Genomic DNA, 17425 nt, shown 5'->3' on the forward strand with positions numbered 1-17425 from the left:
CCAATGCAGTGTTGACAGAACTGGGCTAATATGGTCATACTTCCTGGTTCTAGTAAGAACTCTAGCTGCTGCATTTTGTACGAGCTGTAGTTTATTTATCAGGCGAGCAGAACAACCACCCAGTAGAGCGTTACAGTAATCTAGCCTTGAGGTCATGAACGCATTAACTATCTGTTCTGCATTTTTCATTGAGAGCATATGTCGTAGTTTAGATATATTTTTAAGATGGAAGAATGCGGTTTTACAGATGCTAGTAACATGGCCTTCAAATGAAAGATTGGTATCAAAGAGCACACCTAGGTTCCTAACTGACGACGAAGACTTAACAGAGCAGCCATCAAGTGTTAGACAATATTCTAGGTTATTACGTGAAGAAGTTTTTGGTCCAAAAATTAGAATCTCTGTTTTTTCTGAATTTAGTAGTAGGAAATTACTGGTCATCCAATTTTTTATATCAGCTATGCACTCCGTTAATTTTGTGAATTGGTAAGTTTCGTCAGGGCGCGAAGAAATATAGAGCTGAGTATCATCAGCGTAACAGTGAAAACTAACGCCATGCTTCCTAATGATATCTCCCAAGGGTAGCATGTACAGAGTGAACAGTAACGGTCCTAGTACTGAGCCTTGTGGTACTCCATATTGAACTTGTGATCGATATGACATGTCTTCGTTTACTACTACAAACTGATAACGGTCAGATAAGTATGATTTGAACCATGACAATGCAATTCCACTAATGCCAACATAATTTTCGAGTCTATTTAAAAGAATATTGTGATCAATAGTGTCAAATGCTGCACTAAGATCCAGTAACACTAATAGAGAGATACAACCACGATCTGATGATAAGAGCAAATCATTAGTAACTCTAATGAGAGCAGTCTCAGTACTATGGTACGGTCTAAATCCTGACTGGAAATCCTCACAGATACCATTTCTTTCTAAAAAGGAACATAGCTGTGATGATACTGCCTTTTCTAGTATTTTTGACAGAAAAGTGAGATTTGAGATCGGCCTGTAATTGACTAATTCTCTAGGATCAAGTTGTGGTTTTTTAATAAGAGGTTTAATAATAGCCAGCTTAAAAGTTTTTGGTACGTATCCTAATGATAAAGATGAATTGACGATATTGAGAAGAGGGTCTATGACCTCTGGAAGCATTTCTTTCAATAGCTTAGTCGGTATAGGGTCTAACATACATGTTGTTGATTTTGATGATTTAACAAGTTTAGACAATTCTTCCTCTCCTAAAGCAGTAAATGAATTGAATTTTTCCTCAGGGACACTACAATGCACTATCTGACACGATACTGTAGTAGACGGTTGCATGGTTATTATTTTTTCTCTAATATTATCAATCTTGCAAGTAAAGAAGTTCATAAAGTCATTACTGCTGTGCTCTTTGGAAACATCAGAAGTTGAAGCTTTATTTCTTGTTAATTTAGCCACTGTATCAAATAAATACCTAGGGTTGTGTTTATTTTCTTCTAAGAGTTTTGAAAAATAGGCAGATCTAGCAGATTTTAAGGCCTTTCTGTACTCAATCATTCTCTCTCTCCACGAAATACGAAATACTTCTAGTTTTGATTTCTTCCAGCTGCGCTCCATTTTTCTGGCTGCTAACTTTAGGGCCCGAGTGTGGTCATTGTACCATGGCATTGGATTAATTTCCTTAATCTTTTTTAAACGCAAAGGAGCAACTGAGTCTAATGTGCTGGAAAAGACAGAGGCAATAGTTTCTGTTGCAACATCGAGGTCTTCTAAGCTGTCTGGTATGCTAAGGCGATGAAAATGATCAGGAAGATTATTTATAAAGCAATCTTTAGTGGTAGAAGTGATGGTTCTACCATATTTATGGCATGGAGGCAGTTTAGCCGCCTTGACTAAATGTAGTATACACGAGACTAGATAATGATCTGAGATGTCGTCACTCTGCTGCAGAATTTCAACAGCATCAATATCGATTCCATGTGACAATATTAGATCTAAAGTATGATTATGACAATGAGTGGGTCCTGACACATGTTGTCTAACACCAATAGAGTTTAGAATATCTGCAAATGCCAATCCTAATGTGTCTTTTTTATTATCTACATGAATATTAAAATCACCAACAACAAGGACTTTACCTACAGCTAGTACTAACTCTGATAGAAAGTCAGCAAATTCTTTGATAAAGTCTGTATTGTGTCCTGGTGGCCTGTATACAGTAGCCAGCACAAATGTCAACTTACATAATGTTACGTAAAGTACCATAGTTTCGAAGGAATTATATTTGAAAGACTTCTGACTAATACTGTAAATATTACTATAGATTACAGCAACACCTCCCCCTTTGCCTTTCTGACGGGCATTGTGTCGATAATCATAACCTTGAGGACTAGACTCATTTAAAGTAATGTAATCGTCCGGTTTTAGCCAAGTTTCTGTCAAACACAGCACATCTAGATTATTATCTTTGATAATATCATTAACAATAAGTGATTTTGAAGAAAGGGATCTAATATTTAACAACCCGAGTTTTATCATTTGTTTAGCATTATTATCTCTATTTTTTATTTGTTGAACATCAATTAAATTTTTACCATTAAATGGGTTTGGAAGTTTTTTGTTTTTACTAATTCGGGGTACAGACACAGTCTCTATTTGAAAATATCTAGGTGTAAGAGTTTCTATGTGTTGAGAGTTATCTGAATTTTCTGACTTCTGTAACGTGAGGCAGCTAGCAGACGGTCGGTTTAGCCAGTTTGTCTGCTGCTTTCTGACCTGGGCCCCAGTTTGTCATGTTTCAGTTCTAAGACTATGTGCCATATTACTAGAGAGAAGAGCAGCACCATCCCGGGAGGGATGAATACCATCTCTTTTTAACAGGTCAGGTCTGCCCCAAAAACTTTTCCAATTATCTATGAAACCTATATTATTTTGCGGACACCACTTAGACAGCCAGCCATTGAGTGATGATAATCTGCTAACTATCTCATCACTCCGACGAACAGGAAGGGGGCCAGAGCAAATTACTTCTCCTGACATTGTACTTGCGAGTTCACACACCTCTTTAATGTTAATTTTAGTGATCTCCGACTGGCGAAGTCGAACATCATTAGTGCCGACGTGAATAATAATCTTAGAGTATTTACGATTAGCATTAGCCAGCACTTTTAAATTTGCTTTGATGTCAGGTGCTCTGGCTCCCGGCAAACATGTGACTATGGTGGCTGGTGTCTCTATTTTCACGTTCCGTGTAATAGAATCGCCAATAACTAGGGCACTTTCAACAGGATTCTCAGTGGGTGTATCACTGAGTGGGGAGAACCTGTTTGATGTTCTTATTGGAACGGAAGAGTGGTGTTTTTCGCGGCTAGGCCGCCTCACCGTTACCCAAGTGCCCTGCTGCACGGGCTCTACAGCCGGAACCAAACAATGTACAGAGTTCACTAAGCTAGTCGCATCCAAAACAGTATCTGAAGCCCTTGCATTCTTACTATCCTCGATTAAAGTTTGGATGCGTGTCTCTAATTCTGAGATTCTCTCTGTCAGCCTGACTATTTCCCTACATTTATGACATGTAAATCCCTCATCACTGACAGAGAGAGCTATGGTAAACATGTGGCAAATGGAACAGGTAGCAATGCTGGGAGAGGATGACATGACTCACCGTGTTTGTAGACTGATCCGACTTACCACAGCTGTTTGAAGAACGCGTTGAAAAAGGAGCGCGCGAGCGACTGTTAACAAGTTGACAAGCTAGCGCTGCAAATGCAAATGCGTTGTAACAGCGATTTAGATTCAAATATTACAAGCTAGCGACGTCAGATTAGTGTGGTAGGCAATATTACATATACGGTAATAAAAAAATAAGCAACAATGAATAAAAGTAAGAGATTCAAAACAAAGCTATACGGAGTTACAGACGCAAACCAATCTGAGCAGCGAGGCAGACAGGAGCAATCGACAGGACACACTGAGTGTGTGTTAATTATTTTGACCTCTCAGTTAAACACAAACGAATGTCACGCTGTTAAGGCTCACGGTTCTGCCGTCACTCCAGACTTCTGCCACTGTTTTAAATCAGTTTTATTTTGTGTACGTGGTGGTCAATGTGTTTTGGAGTTCAGTTTCACTCACTTTTGTGTTTGATTGCAGGATCCCGTCTTCATTCCTATTACAGGTTTAATTCAGCCTCAGTTTGTGCCGTAGATCAGAGTCATTTGTCTGAGAAAGTAACGCTGTCACTGGTTCAGTCAGAGCTGCACTGGAGACTCATTCATCACCTGTCGGACAGCCGGCGCCTCGTGCTGATTGGACATTTAGGATCAACTAGTAAAGAGAAAGAGAGAAAATATATATATATATAAAATACAAAGAGCTGTGCCTTTATAAATCCTTAATTTATCCACACATCTATCCATAATATGAAGGTGTAGTTTAATGGCCATCTGTCTGTTTATGCTAGTATATGAAGCTCTGTGGAAATGATGGAAGTTTTTAAGTATTTATGGTCTCTTTAAATGGTTTTAAGGATAAAGCCCCTCAGACGGACGGTGATGCTGCTGAAGAGGGATTTGAGGGGCTCAGTGAGCAGAGCAAAGTGAAAAACTCAAGAATCCACCCGCTCACAAATAGCAGAAGGCGTCTGATTTTATAATGCGGATTAGATCTGGACAAACTGGCTCTCAGAGGACTGTTCAATAAAGTGTGATGTAATCCTATAATTGGATTGATTATGACAGAGAGGCCAAATGATGCGCCGGCCGTCACACTGTAAGAGCACGCAAACACGACACAGACAAATACGGCTGTTCTCACGATGTGACTATTTTAGATGAACTTAATACTTCAATATGTTGAATTCGTTAGACTAATTCAATAAAAAAATGCAAAAGTGAATTCATCATTGTTCATGTTTATGGGTTAATGACAAATAATGAGTTTCAATGATAAAAAAATGGGGGGAAAAAATCTTTTAAAAATGTACTTCATGTTGTTTTTTATATTGTTTTGAAAAACTTTTATGCCGTTTTCAAGAAAATTTTCAATTTAATTACAATAAAAATGCAATGCGGTGTAACCATCATGTAACGTAATAATATATTTTCCTTTTAATACATTTGCGTGTACATGTGCATATCATTATTTTCAAAAAAGTTTTTAAATACATTTTACAATGTTGTTTTTATTAGTACAAACATTTATCACAAATTACTCATTTATAAATATTGTTAAATTTGTTGGGGTTTTGGGGAGTCGCACCACATGACATTTAATAATAAAAAGTTATTTAATAATAACTAATAAAAAGGTGTCTATGATTTTTTTTTTAAATATATGCAGTAGAGCATTTTTGTTACTTTAAAGAAACAATAATAACAATTATGTGAAGCTACAGAATTTCATTCTTTTACATTCTTTCATACTTTTAATGAGGATTTTTTCTTCATTATGATATCAGGACAGTTGAATGAATGAATATCAAAATTCATTTTAATTAAGAAATTAAAAACATTCTCAACATATAAGATATGTTTTATTTCTTTTTAAATGTATTTTACCTAGCAACAGTTTCAAGTAATGCACCAATTAAATGTTTGACTGAAGGTGTCCACCCTTTTTTGAGCAATGATTCACTCTATTGTCTAAGATTTTCCTTCTCTTCTCATTACATAAGATGTGTCGTCTTCCGCTGATATCAGCTGAAACTGATTGACAGATGGAATATGTACTGAAATGCTTTAGAGATTCAGACGTGTTAAGGTGAGTTTGATGTGTCTGTAATGTTCGGTGCTTTAGAGATGAACTACATCAGCAACTGCTTTTAATTAGTCTGGGTTTGAGAGTAATTTTCACACTCTTCTCAGTCTCTGTTCATAGTCTAAAGTGTTTCCTTCACATTTGAGGTGGGTTGGAGTCTCATTGGATCTGCAGTGAAGTTACTGATTTCAATCACATCTCATTTACTCCAAATATGCCATGAAATGAGAGTTTGAGCAATAACATAATCAGCTCTTCTGTCTTATCTGGGCTGGTTTTATTTGCCCACTGATTAAAACTTCATGAAAGCTCACATTCTTCAAACAAGCAGTTTTTAGGTGAACGTTTTCAACTGAGAGAGCATTTAGTGATGTTTTTTTCTGTAAAAGCACTTTTATGTTTAAACAAAGTTCCTCCCTGCAGAGTTTGTTCCTTGGGCTTTTTCCTCAGGGTGTGTTGGTCGATTCTTTTTATAAAATGATTAAAAAAATAGCAGCTTAGCATTACAGGATCTCTTACTGTATGTGTAAGTCACCTCCAGTTTTATTGATCTTACACTTTCTGCTCTAGTAGGGTTTATGAGTGTATTCATGTGCATTAGTTGAATATCCAGTATTTTTAAACTGAACTTTCAGCTGAATGTTGAGTCTGGTTTATTGTGACGAATTGCTTGATTAGATGCTGGTTTATGCTGAACATGTTACTTTATTCAGTCTGTAAAGGGCGCCATGACTGATGTTTTTGTGCTAGTTTAGATCTGGGATGTACGAGGCTGGAGTTCCCTTGTGAAAAAGAAGTGTGCTTAATTGTATTGAATGTGCATTTGTAGTGTATTCAAGTATTAAAGGTATTAAAATAATTGACTACGTATACTTACTATATAAATAAGGTTAGGGGTTGGTTTAGAGTTAGTTGCATGTAATTATGTATAATTTATGGCTATTACTACAGTAACTGCATGTAACATTTAACAAGGACACTGCAAAATAAAATGTTACCTTATTTAAAAAAAAAAAAAAAAAAAAACCTGTACATGCAGATAATATATGAATGAAATAAAAGGCCCCTTAAGTGTACTTGAAGAGAGTACACTTCAATAGCTATTTTTCTAAACACACTAAAGTGTCAAATTAAAAGTTTGGTAGCACTTTATTTTACAGTCCTGTTCCCCATGTACTTACTATGTACTTATGACAGTGTAATAACTGGGTAATAACTAGGTACTAACCCTGAGCCTACCCCTAAACCTAACCTTAACCCATGTACTTACCTTATATTACCAGTACTTTCTTGGGTAAGTATACTGTAAGCACATGTAAGTGCACCCAAAAGTTTTACTTTGAAGTACATTTTAAATAATTATGTTTTAATAATCTTTTGTCATGCTTTAAAGAAGCACACTTATTTTGATGTGTTGACTAACATACTAAAGTACATGTAAAAAGTCCTTGATTATAATTTTAATTGCAGTGTTTCATTTACTTTTACTGTTAATATATTAAAAATATACTAAACTGCAACTTCATAATTATAAGTTATGAATTACAAATTACAAATATATTTAAATAATGACATACACCTTTCAATAGAAATGAAATTACAAATTATAAAATTATATTTTAGTTTACCGTACATGCTTGTTCAGTTTTAACCATATTTTAAAGACAACAGAATTATGAAATTAAAGACATAGTTATGTCATAATTATGTAGGGACTCTAAATTTCAACACAGTTATGTGTCAAAAACAGTACATTCAGTTCAAATTAAAGCTGCAATTTCTGAGAAACGCTGTTGAAAGTGAATTGGACCAAGCAGCACAACACGTTTAAAGCTAATCAGCAGTAGGGGGCGTGTCCACTTATGAAGGGGGAGGAGAGAAAGTGAGCAAGAGGGAGATTTGAAAAAAGACTGTAGAAAGAGAGATGGCTGAGAGACATTACAAAAAAGAGAAAAGGTCAGAGGAATATCACTGGAAAAAGAAGGGTTATGATCAGGCAACAGCTTTAGGACCCACATTAATATTAGAAAAGCTTTTACGGAACAAAGAAATGCTGTTTTTAATGTTAACTATAGTAACAGGACAGTTTTGAGTGTCATTGTTTGTCTGTAACTAGTGTGCTGCTGGCGACTAACAACTCTTGCATACTGTATGTTCATTTTTTGTTCTTCCTTGTTGTTAGTTTGTCATCTTCACTTCATTTTTTGTGAAGCATTATATTTCTTCACTTCAGCTATGATAAAGATACATCCACTCTTGCATTACATGTTTGTGCATTTTTGGGGTGGAGCAATGAAGGAAGGGGTGTGTTTGTTTGTTTCTCAGAAATCGCTTACTGTACCTTTAAGTATATTCTTTTAAAGTATATTATTTACATAGCTGTAAATTTACTCATAAACATGCTAAAGTGTACAACTTAGAGATGAACAGAAAGAGGTCAAATGGGTCATTTTTTACTGACAGTCTCTGCTTGCCAAACTAAATTATGTCTTCAGGGGGAATTGAACTGTTTACAGTCTAATCATTTAGCAAACATATGAGTGTGTGAATTACTGTATCCCCTCAGTGACTTTTATCAATGATCCCTTACTGAATCAACGCAATTTAGCTATGTTCGTTATTCTTTTTAATGTTATGTCAGGGGAATGTCCTTAAATACTAATCAAAGAAATAGCAAACTTTCTGTTCTCTTCTTTTTAAACAACGTCAAAAGATTCGCTTGAACCGTTCTATTGGCATTTTTGAACAGCATGAAAAATGGCAAAAGCTTGCTTGGCCGTGCGCAGCTCGTTACAATATTGAGTTCTGATTGGTCTATCACTGTTATTCATAGTCTGTTAATTATCATACATAGAGAATTTTTATATTTCATTTGCATAAGTTTTACATAATACACAACACTGTTAATCTAATCAGGATGGTAAGGGGGGATGGTGTTTTTACAGAGGGGATGCTTTTTGTAATTTTTATAGACATATATATGTGGCTGGATTTAATGAAATACACAGAAATAAAAACATAAACAAAAACAGATCTACCAGTATTTACGACGCAGTCTTAACATAACGGCTATGTTTATGAAGTTTATGAAACTGGCCCATGGCCTGAAGTCGTGTCCTTCCCATCACCCCTATGCATGTGTGTGTTTTGTGGGAACATTTCCCTGGACACAAAACGTTGCATGCATGTGTAATTAAGAGTGTTTATTTTGTGTGTGTACATGTGTATGCATGTGTTTGTGCAGCGCGTGTTTGTGTGTGTGCGCATACGAGCAGAATCAATGAGGTATATTCCCACAGCAGCGTCAGTCAGTCCAGCCTCATCTGTTGCTGTGTGGTGATGTAACAACATCCGGGGAGCCGTGGGCCGCCATCGGGAGAAAGAGGGAGAGAGACACGATGGTGCAGGATGATGAACGATGGAGGGGAAAAGAGTGGGAATGTTTGGAGGACTCGAGTGGATGGGGTGAATGAGCTCTGGTCCGGTGAGCAAGGAAGACTGTCTTTATGGTTTTAATTGCCTCTACCCTGAGAGGGTCATCCGGGCTGAAAGGCCTTGACCAATCACAGTGCTCTGTCAGCCAGTGGATGCGGCCTACGGCTACAGCAGCTAAATCTATAACATTGCGGCTATAAAAAGCACGTCGCACACACTGAACCCTGACAAAACAATGAGAGAGCAATGCTGACCGCACCGTCATCCTACCAAAGACTGATAAGACAAGCTTCAGCAAACTGTACTGTTCAAAGTCTAAAACTGTTTCGGCTAAAATTAATATTTGATTTGAATGAAATGCTCCTGACAGAAAGATTTGAAGGGGAATTTATGTCTTATTGGCTGTGTGGTTGGAACTGAATTAGTCAATCAGCAAGCAATGCGGGTGATTTTTTTCTTTAGCACTAGTAGAGTTTGCTCTCAGCTGCTTTGAATTGAATGCTGCAGTTTTAGGTATGCAAAAGTTAACATGCTAAACTACAATATTTTCCTCATTTTGTTTATTAAAAAAGTATATATACAGTGCCACTTGAAAGTTTGTGAAACCCTTGCAGAATCTGTGAAAATTTTTAACAAAATAAAAGAGATAATACAAAATGCATGTTATTTTTTATTTAGTACTGTCCTGATTAAGATATTTTACATAAAAGATGTTTACATATAGTCCACAAGACAAAAAAATAGCTGAATTTATTAAAATAACCCTATTCAAAAGTTTGTGAACCACTGATTCTTAATACTGTGTGTGGTTACCTGGATGATTTACGACTGTTTTTTTTGTTTTTTGTTTTTTGTTTTGTGATTGTTTGCTCTGAGCAGTTAAACTGAGCTCTGTTCTTCAGAAAAATCCTCCTGGTCCTGCAGATTCTTCAGATTTCCAGCATCTTTTGCATATTTGAACCCTTTCCAGCAGTGACTGTATGATTTTGAGATCCATCTTTTCACACTGAGGACAATTAAGGGACTCAAACACAACTATTAAAAAGGTTCAAACATTCACTGATGCTCCAGAAGGAAACATGATGCATTAAGAGTCAGGGGTGAAAACTTTTGAACAGGATGAAGATGTCCAAATTTTTCTTATTTTGTTTAAATATCAATTTTCTTCATTTAGTACTGCCCTTTGGAAGCAACAGAAGATACCTACATGTTTCCCGGAGACGAAATTAAGTACAATTTACCTTGATCTTCAAATTCAAAAAGTTTTCACCCCCCGGCTCTTAATGCATCGTGTTTCCTTCTGGAGCATCAGTGAATGTTTGAACCTTTTTTATTAGTTGTATTTGAGTCCCTCAGTTGTCCTCAGTGTGGAAAGATGGATCTCAAAATCATAGTCACTGCTGGAAAGGGTCCAAATATGCAAAAAAATGCTTGAAATCTGAAGAATCTGCAGGACCTGGAGGATTTTTCTGAAGAACGCTGGGCAATATAACTGCTCAGAACAAACAACCATCACAAAACAAAAAAACAGTCGTAAATCATCCAGGTAAACACACACAGTATTAGGAATCAATGGTTCACAAACTTTTGAATGGGGTCATTTTAATAAATTCAGCTATTTTTTTGTCTTGTGAATTATATGTAAACATCTTTTATGTAAAATATCTTAATCAGGACAGGACTAAATAAAAAATAGCATGCATTTTGTATTATCTCTTTTATTTTGTTAAAATTTTTCACATTTTCACAGATTCTGCAAGGGGTTCACAAACTTTCAAGTGGCACTGTATAGTATATAAGTTTAGAGAGATTTCTTTTTTTAAAGAAATTAATTTTATTCAGCAACAACGCATTAAATTGATCAAAAGTAACATTTACATGTAATCAACAAATAATCTTTACAAGTCATCTACAAGTAATGGCTGCTGAAAGTTTAGCTTTGCTCTAACAATAATAAATTACATTTTAAAATATATTAAAATAGAAAACAGTTTGAATTGCAATAATATTTAAACTTATCGATCAAATAAAATGCAAGCATAAGTGCTTAGGTGATATTTGGGAATGACATCAAAAGTTTTTTAAAAAAAACAACAACTGCTTATTGCTCTGTCATATAGAAAATTGAAAATTCAGAGCTGATAACGGTGAAGATCACTTAAAAGACGAATCAATAGCATGTCACTCATGAAAATCCGTGTCACAACGACTTAAGCACAGCACATTAAACTCTTAACAGGCTATGAATAATTAGCCCTTTAGCTTGTGTTTTGTGATTTATACACCAAACAGCTCATTGACTTCACTCATCAAGAAACAATCACAGCCAATCTGAGCGTAAAATGAAGAATCTGAGGTAATAATGCACAGAAACTCAATCCAAAACTCCCTTAACATGAAGTCAATTACTATATAATGTGTCACTATATCACTGACACTACTAGCAGAGATCTGTGTGAGTTTGAAACCCGTTGAGCTCATTTTAATCTGCAGAAAAATGCAAACGAAAGACCTTAAGGGCCGAAGCGTCAGCACATATTCGTTGAAAGTGCTGCAGCAAATAATTGAATCGCTCAGGAAGTTGAAGCAAATAATCCGGCTGGTTAGATTCGAGAGTAATTATATTAATAATTTCATGTGTTGTGTGTTATTAGAATAAGCGTCCTACTGGCAGTCAAAATAAACTTGTGTGCTGCTGTACTGAAATGATTTCATAAGGAGTTGTGATTTTATAACAGCTCAAAAATACCTCAGAAACTGTGATAAATATAGACATAATTGAACACTTCGGCAGATCAAAGCTGAAACTGAACTGAACACAGTAGTTATAACTGTGTGTGCACAGAAAATAACATTTAAAAATTTGTTACTAAAACACTAAAGGGGATTATTTTCTAATCCGAGAAAGGTTTGAGATGCTGAACACGGTTTCAAATGAAGTGTGGTGAAATTTGTCATTATAGTGAAATTTGTCTTCATTAGTCACTTTACTTGTTATTCTTTCTCGACGTTGTACAATAACAATGTACTATAACAATTATTCAAGTTTAATGAATCAGAAATTGAGTATAAATCAATATTTGGCTTCAGTTATATGAACACACAAACACTTTCACACACACAGAAACTGTCTGATGTGATCAATAATTGACTCTGAACTGGATTCCCAAATTGTTTTTTAATAAATGTCTTTTATAATTGCCACACTGTAAAATGTTGACATTAACAGTAACTTACCGGCAACTATTATCCAGTAGTTGCTGTATTTCATACCACAATAAAATTACTGTAAAAATAACTACAGTAGTTTTAATCATACTGTAAAATAATTTATTTATTTACAGTATGCTTAAAACTACTGTAGTTATTTTTACAGTTCATTTTTATTATTATTATTTATTTCTTTTAATTTTACTGTTATATATTCAATAACACAAGTTATTGCTTCACATCAACAGCTTTATTTAGGTTTATCTTTTACATTTCATAGCTGAACTTCAATACAGATTTACCAGCATATTAATTTAATCAATTAACAAAATACAATTAAAGCCATACCACTAAAATCACATTAACACATTGTGCCAGTGGAAAATAAATGTTGGAAATATAAAAATAAAAGTTTGAAGAGTTAAAGTACTTAATTAGTAGCAGTATACAACAATAACCAGCGAATGCATATCATCTTAAATCTTAAAACAACATGCTATAAAGAAAAGGGTCTTCTTTATTGCGACGACTCTTCCCACCTGTCTCACGATGGTTTAGCCAGTCTGCCAGCGCTGCTGCAGGAAGAAAATGCTGTCAGCACAGCTTAACTGGCAAATGAGCACCAAACGTATTTATACCTTAAAGTTGCAAACAACATTGGTACAAAACAAAAAAGGCGATTACATGTGTTTTAAAGTTGACCTACCAATTTCACGTATGCTTTTCATTTTTTTTGTCTTCACAACGACTCTTCCCACCTGTCTCACGTTGGTTCAGCCGGTCTCTGCCAGCGCCGGCGCCGCTGCGGGAGGAAAGAGCTGCTTAGTGCGGCTTAACAGGGAAATGAGCACCCGCTTCGATGTTCTTACGAACATTTATAAACTCAAACGTATTTATACCTTGCAAACAACATTGGTACAAAACAAAAAAGGCGATTACATGCGTTTTAATGCTGACCTACCAATTTCACGTAGTAGGCTTTTTATCTTCACAACAACTCTTCATGCCTGTCTCGCGATAGTCCAGCCGATCTGCCAATGCCACTGCGGGAGGAAAATTCTAGTTAGTGCGGCTTAAATGGGAAATGCTCACCCGCTCTGAAGTTCATACATATATTTATTAACTCAAATGTATTTATACTTTGCAAATAACATTTGTATAAAACAAATAAGGCAATTACATGTGTTTTAAAGTATACCCACCCACCAATTTCACGTACTCCGTCCTAGGACTTTCATCTTCACCACTGCAGGAGGAAAAGGCCAGAAAATGAACACTTGCTCACATATTTTTATGGAAACCTATCAATTAAAAGCTTTATATCTTGCAAATAACATCAGAATAAAAAATATAAAGTGAAAAAAATGTAAAAGTTAACCTACCATACTCTTGTGGGCTTTCATCTTCATGATGAGTCTGTCATGCGTAAGGTGTGTGGTTGTTTTTCACGGTCATTTAGATATACAGTAGGCTAATATTTTCTAATGCATTGAAAATCTACAGTAACATACTGTACACAGCTTATACAGTTGGAAACTGTTAAGAAAACAGTAACAAGATGTGAAAACTACAAAATCTACAGTAATATGCTGTACTCAGATTCTACAGTAGGGAACTGTTGAGTTTACAGTGCAGTTCAGTCTGGAGATTAAATCTCAGATTTAAAACCGGCTCCAATATCAAACACTCACAGACTCCATCATTTCATATAAAGATCGTCATTAAGATACGATCAGAGACAGTCTTCTCTCAGATTAGCCCAAATAACACTTGACCTCTGCAGTTCTTGTCTCAACCGATGAATTCACACGTGGCATTGTGGTCATTCTCCTTGAGGGCCTTTTGTTTTGACTGTAATTAACTATTTCATACTTGCTTAACTTGACTGTTCCCTTGGGCTACAAATATCCCTATTATCCTCTCTAAAATCATATTAAGTGTCTGCAGTGCTTTATAATTCTCTCTAACAGGGCTATATATCTGTCTCACCCGCTTTTCTCTCTGTCTGGCTCATAAATTGACACTGCGCTGTGGCATTATTCTGGGAGTTAATTGCTAGTTTTGTGTTAATTCTGTCTCAGTCTCTCTGAGCACCCTGATTTCTGTCTGTGTCCTCACTGACCTTTTTTCTTAAAATTTAATCTTGACGTATCATTTAGAAGATGTCAGATTTGCATGTCGATCTGCCAATCAGATTGCAGTATGAATGACCAGACTGCAGCTGCATTCAAGCAATGTTCCAAAGTAAGGAAATGTAAATTGAGGGACAGTTTTTTTCATTAAAAAAAGAAAAAAAAAACATAAATTGTCTAACTAATAATGATATATAATCACCTAAATAAATATTAAAATGTTTTGTTTATTTCTAGAGATTATCATTGTTTTAAATGTGCAATAATTCATATATTTATTTTACTTTTAGTTTTCATAGTTTAAGCCTGAAAGTAAAATGACAAGATCTATGAATAAAACTCATTTGAAAAATGGCAAAAATAAATTAAGACATGATAAAAGTTTTCAAAACCGTCCTAATGTAACAGAGAAAGAAAAACTGTTAGTTTTAAATGTAAAGGCCCATTCACACCAAGAACGATAACTATATAGAGATAATATATAGTCCTAAAAATTGTTCTAAATATAAAAAAAATAGCACTGTCCAAACCACAGCTATAATGATAACAATATAGAGAAACGATATTGTTGGGATCACTTCCAGAATGATTTTTTTCCAGCTGTTTAACATTAAAATAATGGCAGCCAATCAGAATCCATTCTAATTTAAGGGCTCACGCATTTAAAATGGCAGACAACATTGTGGAGAAGTTAATTGCCGAGGTCCAGAAAAAGCCACCACTGTTTGACAAGTCAACCCCTCCTTACAGGATACTTTAAAGAAAATGGATATATGGAAAACAATCTGTCATACCCTCGGAATAAAGGGTGAGAAGTATTAATGATGAGATCATTATGCCAGGCTAGCAAACAGTGTAACAATGAATTGCCCCAAGTATCCAGCATCTTGCTTTCTTTGAAGTTACAGTGAAAAAGACTAGGCATAGTTTTTATTCCACTATATTGACTTTGTCAGTTAAATTCATTATTAGATTAGATTCATTACACTAGATTCACTCAAAACATTGCATGCTGAGGGCATCTGCAGGTTAAAGCCGTGAAAATGCAACAAGAACAGCAAAAACATGTTGTACACACTTTGAGACCCATACTGTTGGGGGCTCGCCTTCAGTGAGGCCTGTTGAGGCCAGCTACCTGATAGCAAGTCTTGCTAGCTGCCAAGTACCCAGTTGTTGGGGACCCACTCTCCAGGGAGGCCTGCTAAGGCCAACTACCTGATAGTAAGTCTTGCTGGCTGCTATGTACCCAAGCGTTCGGGACTCGCCCTCAGGGAGGCCTGCTAAGGCCAGCTACCCAATAGCAAGTCTTGCTTCTCAAAATATCCACACTATAGGGGACTTTGTCCTCAGAGCGGCCTACTAAGGCCTGCTTGTCTGATCGCAAGTCGTTGCTAGCTGCCAAGATCCCAAACTGTTGGGAACTCACCCACAGGGAGGCCTACTGAGGCCATCTACCTGATAGCAAGTCCCACAGGGAGGCCTACTGAGGCCAACTACCTGATAGCAAGTGTTGCTAGCTGCTATGCACCCGAAGTGATGGGGGCTCACCCTCAGGGAGGCCTGCTAAGGCCAGCTACCTGAAAGCGAGCCTTACTGCTGAAAAATAACCGCACTGTTGGGGACTCGCCCTCAGAGTGGCCTGCTAGAGCCAGCAACCTGATAGCAAGTCTTTACTAGCAGAAATAGACCACTCTATGCAGCGCCTAAGCCTGGAACCTAAACACATTGCCAACAAGCAGTGTACTCATTAAAAACACAGTTTTACCCTTTGAGCAAGGGGAGTACAGTCTTAAGCAACCATGCTCTGGAGGAGGCCAAACCAAGGGCCTACCACTCCAGAAACAAGGGTGTCAGCTTGTGGCAATGCTTTGGCTTCAAGGGAGCGTACTCAATAACCAGATTGGAGTGAAGGTTAACTATTCTGTTCGACCAGACCCACGATGGTGCAGAGCAGATAAGTACAGAGCTATAAGCGAAGTACTCAAATAAGACCTTGTTTTAACAGGGGAGTACTATCAGCATGACCCTGAGAATGCTACAGGGTAGAGGCCTACCAGTGGGACACTTACCATGACAGAATTGGTATCTGCACTCAGCCCTAGGGGAATGGAGGCCTTTTTCTTAAAAAGCCAAACACATTCAACCCAACGCTTGAATGTCAGTTCAGCGGGCTAAAGGGAGAGCCAAAGCTGGAGGCCTAGCTATTAGCTAGTTTCTGAAGAGCGGGGCCACAGCAAAAATGCACTCTATTCACACAGTAAAAGGGGCCTAACACCGCCCAGGAGACAACTGCACCAGAGAGGCCTAAGTTAATAGTCTGCGACCCTAGCCACTATCTATTCTGCCTCTACACCAACATGCATTTACCCAAATGCAGTAAGGGGGTGGTCCTTGGCCAGATGACTCTCGCAATGAGAGGAGGCCAACACTTAGGATGCTAGATGGAACCTACACTCAGATACTGAGGGGTCAGGGGCGAGAATGCTTTTCTTTCTTTCTTTTTGTGTGCTGGCCCTGGTGAGGCCCCTGGTTATCTGTAGAGGCTGCTGCTCTTATGAGCCTCAGGTAGAACAACACTTAATATCGAGAGGAGGCATAATCACTCAACCTGTGTAAACAGCTAAGGTGGCCTGAATTTACACTGAGAGCCAACGCACTGCTACATACAGAGCTCAGAGGAGCGATGCTTACCCAGGTAACAATGTCATGCCTCCCCGTGAGCCGACGCTAGACATTTGATCTATCTCAAGTTCAAGCGCTAGTCTCTTGCACATCCACTCTCCAAACCTTACACGAGAGCCCTACGAGGGTCAGCCCTTGAGACATGTACTAGACAGAGTGGTGGCCTCAAAAATACTCTCATTCTGGGAGGAAGCCAACTCACTCAATACAGCAACTAC

General features: G+C 37.0%; 1 protein-coding gene and 1 long non-coding RNA gene across 2 annotated transcripts in view; one reads left to right on the forward strand and one right to left on the reverse strand.

Annotated features, from left to right (window-relative positions):
* LOC127511012 (thyrotropin-releasing hormone-degrading ectoenzyme-like) overlaps positions 1-17425 on the forward strand; it is a 140806-nt gene that overhangs the window by 20391 nt on the left and 102990 nt on the right. The window lies entirely within an intron of this gene.
* LOC127511014 (uncharacterized) lies at positions 12680-13437 on the reverse strand. The gene is made up of 3 exons (XR_007929799.1): positions 13355-13437; positions 13100-13195; positions 12680-12968 (listed from the first exon to the last, which is right to left on the reverse strand). It is a non-coding gene; the product is annotated as an uncharacterized LOC127511014 (long non-coding RNA).

Source organism: Ctenopharyngodon idella, chromosome 4, assembly GCF_019924925.1.
Source record: "Ctenopharyngodon idella isolate HZGC_01 chromosome 4, HZGC01, whole genome shotgun sequence".
NCBI lineage: Eukaryota > Metazoa > Chordata > Actinopteri > Cypriniformes > Xenocyprididae > Ctenopharyngodon > Ctenopharyngodon idella.